General features: G+C 47.2%; 1 non-coding gene across 1 annotated transcript; it reads left to right on the top strand.

The window, feature by feature from the left end:
* Window positions 1-72, top strand: TRNAS-ACU (transfer RNA serine (anticodon ACU)). The gene has a single exon. It is a non-coding gene; the product is annotated as a tRNA-Ser (tRNA).
* The last annotated feature ends 5832 nt before the right edge of the window (window positions 73-5904 follow it).

Genomic DNA, 5904 nt, shown 5'->3' with positions numbered 1-5904 from the left:
GCCGCGGTGGCTCAGTGGTTAGGGCGCTCGACTACTGATCTGGAATTCCCGGGTTCGAACCCGGCCGCGGCAGCTGCGTTTTTATGGAGGAAAAACGCTAAGGCGCCCGTGTGCTGTGCGATGTCAGTGCACGTTAAAGATCCCCAGGTGGTCGAAGTTATTCCGGAGCCTTCCACTACGGCACCTATTTCTTCCTTTCTTCTTTCACTCCCTCCCTTATCCCTTCCCTTACGGCGCGGTTCAGGTGTCCGCCGATATATGAAACAGCTACTGCACCATTTCCTTTCCCCAAAAACCAATTATTATTATTATTAGTAGAAACGAGGGTTATCTACCATCATCGGAGTGCTCATAGATGGAACAAAGTCGCAGCGATACCGGTTTTTTTCTCGTCGCCACCATGATACAGTGGCCATGTAAAGGGGTCATTCCAATCCGAACATCCCAAATGTTGCGCTTAATCGTCTCCGATTTTTTTTTTTTTAAAATGCATAGAAACGCAGCACAGCGTACGAAAAGTAAGCCTAAAATATTCTTGAGGAAAAACATTTTTTTGATGAGGCGAGCGCCATTTGATCATTTTGAAAAGACGGGAAAGAAAGCACCGTTCTATAATTGGTAAAAATTGCAAGTATTCAGAAACCAGTACAGAATTTGTTTAGTGACATTTGCACAGATGCTGACTTTTTACATGTGATCCGGATAATGTATTTCTGTAGGTCGTAAATATCCTTTTAGAATTGAAAGAAAATGTAAAAAAATATACCATTTTGCCTTGTTTTTAAAAGTATTAGCTTGCTGCCGGCTATTAGAAAAAAAGCCGTTATGCTTCCCTAGATGCCTAGCACCTAAAGAATGTTGCAGCTGTCGATGCACAATACGTTAATTAAAAACAAAAAAGCACTGATGTTGCAGAGACGTGCTTTTTCAACTACACAGACAGACAGAAAAACTTTATTGAGTAAGTGAGTTTTAGACCCAGCTGGGTCCCTGGGCCACTGCGCGGTCCCGCACTGCATCAAGTAGGTCATGCCGGGACATGACGTCGGCAGCCCGAGTCACCGCAGCAAGCTGCGATGTCGGGTCTGCAGACATGAGCAGGACCTCCCAGTCCTGCCAGCTCGAGATGGCGTGCTGTCCCCGCGGGGGAGGGTCAGCAGGGCAGCCGAAAAGGATATGGGAGAGTGTGGCGTGGGGGTCACCGCATAGGGAGGATGCAGGGGATGTGCCGCGATAGTGGAATAAAGGTTGAGGGGATGACAGAGAGCGGGTCTGGAGGCGTCTGAAGAGGATCTGTTAGGAGTGCGTAAGAGAGGGGTGGGGAGGAGGGTAAGTCCGACAATCGAAACGGGGTGTTTGCGTGAGCTCCGCAAAGGTGTGCGCCCGCTCCCTCGAGAATCCTGAATCGAGACTGTCCTGAGCCCGGCAAATCAAACCTCGGGCCAATTTATCGGCAGTCTCGTTTCCAGGGTTCCCAGAGTGAGCCGGCACCCACTGAAGCTCTACCCTGCGCGGTAAATTTTGGGTAGGGGTGTTCAACAATTGCCAGGCAGGGGCGTGAATCCTGCCCCTGGCAAAGTTGGACAGAGCCGTTTTGGAGTCGCTGAAGATGTATTGGGCGTCCGAATGTGCAAGGGCTATGGCGATGGCGGTCTCCTCTGCCTCCTCATGCGTAGAGCTCGAGGGAAGACGGTGAATTAGGGGGTGAGGTAGGGTTGGATTGTAGGCAACTGCTACCGCTTCATGCGCTGTACATGCGGCGTCTACCCAAGCGGCATCGTGGGCTTGCCCATAGTACTTATGGAGGGCATTAGCGCGAGCTACGCGGCGAGGGATGTGATATTGGGGATGGACGTTACGAGGAAGGGGTTTCACAACGAGAGGTGTATGGATGTGTCAAGGGATGGCTATAAGGGTTGACTGGTTAGCGTGTATGTTGATGCGAAAGGAAGAGAGTATACGGCGGCCAGTGGCGCTCGCGGCAAATCTAAGGTACTGTGTCTGAAGGTGCGCGTCAAGTAGTTCCTGAATGGTGTTATGCATGCCTAGTGCAAGAAGTTTGGCTGTGCTAGTGCTACGAGGTAGGTTTAGGGCAGCCTTAGTCGCAAGGCGAATCATTGCGTTCACGCGTTCGGTTTAAACTACAAACATTCGTTTATTTTCCCTTGAGCTGGTCCATGTAAGAGTAGAAACGGTGAATAGTTTAGAATTGCCTTTCCTATTGCCTATTGTCTTTCATTTCTGAAATTTTATTCAAAATGATTTGTGTTTAAAGTGAGAAAAGTTTTCGAAGTTGAGCTCTCGCGTCGCAAGTGGTGTCGTCTCAACGCTTGTTCACCGCAGAGAACGACACCTGGCATGACACAACATTGAAATGTTGGTGCGCCCATTGCTTGAGGCTATGCCTTCCGATCAAGTGGTTTAGGGACGGCAAATCACCGATCAGCCACGCAGGTTCGACAAAAAAGACGCTTTTATTGCAGCAATGCCTCATTTCATTTGTTATGACTATTTGATTTATGCGGGTTTAGCGTCCCAAAGCGACGCAGGCTGTGAGGGACGCCGTACTGAAAGGCTCCGGAAATTTCGAGCACGTGGGGTTCTTTAACGCGCTCTGCATATTGCAACAATGCGAACAAAATCTAAAACAAACGCTCGTGTCTGCCCAGGCGTAACAAAACAGGGGCCTAACCAAGGCGAAGGCAACCAGTGCCGGTAGGCATAAAGAAATTGGCTCCGAAGGCCCGGGCTAACACTCACATACGAAGGATTCAGGCAGCGCTCCCGCCTTGAATTGTCCTCTCCCCGCGAGTGGCCCCGTTCCTTCCGTTACGTGCACTTTCTTAAACCGACGGTTACGCCCCCTTCAGTCGCTTCTGCGCATGTCCCTGATATGTGTCTTCTACGAGCCGCTTGATAACCGCGTGCTGGCCGGGCGGTCTACATTCTAGAGTACGCAGCATGTTCAGAGGCGCGCATTACGTTTCATATTTTCCCGCTTCAGAAGGAAAGATTCAGTCGCTCCTTTGCACAGTAGAGCAAATTTAGCGCTTCTTTCTGTTAGACCGAAGCGTAAATGTTTGTGTCTTTTTTTATAACATTATGAACGAAACTGTTGTGATTTTTAAGCAAATTTACACCATGGAGTGTACATCAATCTTGCATAACTCGTAATAAACACCGTCGACATGTCAAAGAATTCAGTGCTGTTAAAGATTGCTTCAAATGTTCCTTTTTTCCGCTGACCCCGCACACGACTGGAATCAGCTGCCTGCTGACGTGGTGTCTGTGGTATCTCGTGAGGAGTTTTCGTCTCTGCTCTATGATCATTTGTGTAGCACTTAGCAAGCGTATTTTGTTACAAATTTGTTTGTACCTGTTTCTTTTGGTATTTTGCCAGTATGAATGGATTGACTCTACTCCTACCTTAGTCCTGGAAAGGACTGGTAATATGTAATAAATAAATAAATAAATAAATAAATAAATAAATAAATAAATAAATAAATAAATAAATAAATAACTTTATGGCCAGATAAGCATTTCATTTGCCGTAGCTTGCTGTCGTGATTTTCTAGGATTGAAGCTAAAGAAGCGTACCGCAGATACAACATGACATTCGGCGGGTGCAAGCTATTAACTGACAGCAATCCGTCCCCAACGAAAATTACACTATAATCAATGTCGTTTTCTCGTTTTTAGTTTGAACGGAACCGCTTTGGTGACAGGGAGCGAAGAGTAGCAAAAAAGAGGGTGTTCAACACGCTGTCTCGCGTGCAGCGTCAGGAAGAGAGGATCAGCTGGCTCGGAAACCGTAACACAGGCGCTTTATTTGTGTCTGGATAAGATCGCGGAGAGCGCGCACCTCGGAGCGAAGTCCTCACCGCTGCCGCGGGTAACACAAAACACGCTGGCGATGAGTGCGGCCCAGTTCAGTTTTTATCCCATGGATGAACCAGGCGTCTCTCTAGAAGTCAGCCATTCGGCGACTTCTGCGGATGCCAGTGTGGACAAGTCGGGAGGTCTAATTGGTTGGTTTTTCTAAACTTATGTTTTTTTAAACTATCTCACTGGCGCATGTGCTACCCCGGCAGCAGTAAAGAAATATTTTCCGGCGGATATTTGTTTCACTACACAATATTTCGATGCCTCTCTGCAGTGGAAACCTCACTTCAGAACAACAGCTGCATATTTCGTGTGGTCACGGTGTCGACGGTGGCGTGCTCTGCAGTGAAGAGACGCTAAGAGATGACGCAAATTGCGTCGTATCTTATTCGTCTCTTGTCATAAAATTTTTTTTTTCGCGTTGAACAAAAGTTAGTTTGATTAAAATTTCAGAATTTAAAGGCATCGAAGTGTTTTACCAAACAAGTTATCAGTTGTATCTCAAATTGGACCACCTCAGTGGGAAATAAAGGGTGTTTATGGTTCAAAACATACTTTTCTGCAACTTCACTATTTTCTTTCCTTCGACATATTCAGTTTCTTCAGGTACCATTTTTTTATAAACAATATACACGAAGGGAAGCAAAGCGGCTATTCTCTATTTTCTGAGAGCAAGCTAATAATTTTTGAAAAAGAATTTGCACAAGGTATAACTTTTATGTTACTTAATTCCTAAAAAATATTTATGCCTTATAAGAATGCATGATCCGAACCACATAGAAAGCTAGAATCTATGCAAATGACATTAAAAAATTTTGTCTAATGCTTTCTAAATATTTCGATTTTGTACCAATTATTGAGCGATGCCTTGTTACACGCCTCTTCAGAATTAGCCGAGTGCGCTCAATTAGGAAATTTTTATTTTCGGCAAAAATATATTCCTGTTAGATCAGGCCCATGCGGTGATTCAGTGGTTATGGCGCTCGGCTACTGGCCCGAAAGACGCGGGTTCAATCCCGGCCGCGGCGGTCGAATTTCGATGGGGGCGTATTTCTAGAGACCAGTGCACTGTGCGGTGTAAGTGTATGTATAAGTGCGGCCAGAATATTACGGAGCACGCTTCAGCGTTTGAAATTTTTCTCACGTGTTCTGTAGAGGACATATGAGCATGTCTTCTGTTGATGCGCGAACTCACCTGTGATGTCTGCTAAGATGTGTAAGAAGTAGCTGCTAATTTGCGTTAGGTAAGGTGTGGCAAGAGTTCAATCGCCGAAGCGTGCTCCGTAATATTATGGCCGGGACGGTACGTTAAAGAACCCCAGGTGGTCGAAATTTCCGGACCCCTTCACTACGGCGTCTCTCATAGCCTGAATCGCTTTGGGACGTTAAACCCCCATAAACCATAAGCCACAAAGTAGTTAGATTACGAGCGCTGCGGGAAGTTTTTTGTTTTTTGTTTTACCAGTTGGAGATGGTTGAGCGCGGCGTCTCAGACGATCAGCTTGGAATGACACAAACGGTTCACGTCGCGACGAATGCAACGTGCTACCGCAGTGGCCGCTGAGCCAGCTATCCCCGAAGCGGTTTTATCGCCGCCGTGATTTGTAGTTAACCGCGGCCGTTTACATCATGGCGCTAGCGGAACTGAACACGGGCAGAAGCCGAGAAATATGACATAAAGCGTTCTGCGTCATTCCCCGGTCCGTGCGCAGTTGCTCTAGCGCCGTGGCTATAAAAGAAAACCAGCTTAGTCAGGTAGTCGCTATTAATTGTTATGAGTTTTCTTTTTTTTTTTTTCAATCCCATCGAGGGAACTTGGTTCACACCAGCTGTGCTTAGCAGGCTTCGCCTGGTATGTAGTTCGGCCGCTCGATTCATGCACCTGCCAACCGCCTACACTGCTCTTGCGGCTGTGTGCTGCCTCCAGAGGCGAAACGAGACGAAACAGAGCGGCGGCCGAACGAGTCGGGTGAAGGCGGCAGACGCGAGAGCGAAAGGCGGTTGATAACTGCAGGCATCGGC

The sequence above is a fragment of the Amblyomma americanum genome, chromosome 2 (assembly GCF_052857255.1).
Source record: "Amblyomma americanum isolate KBUSLIRL-KWMA chromosome 2, ASM5285725v1, whole genome shotgun sequence".
Taxonomy (NCBI): Eukaryota; Metazoa; Arthropoda; class Arachnida; order Ixodida; family Ixodidae; genus Amblyomma; species Amblyomma americanum.
Note: the sequence above shows the minus strand (reverse complement) of the source record. Positions and strands in the feature narration are given on the sequence as shown.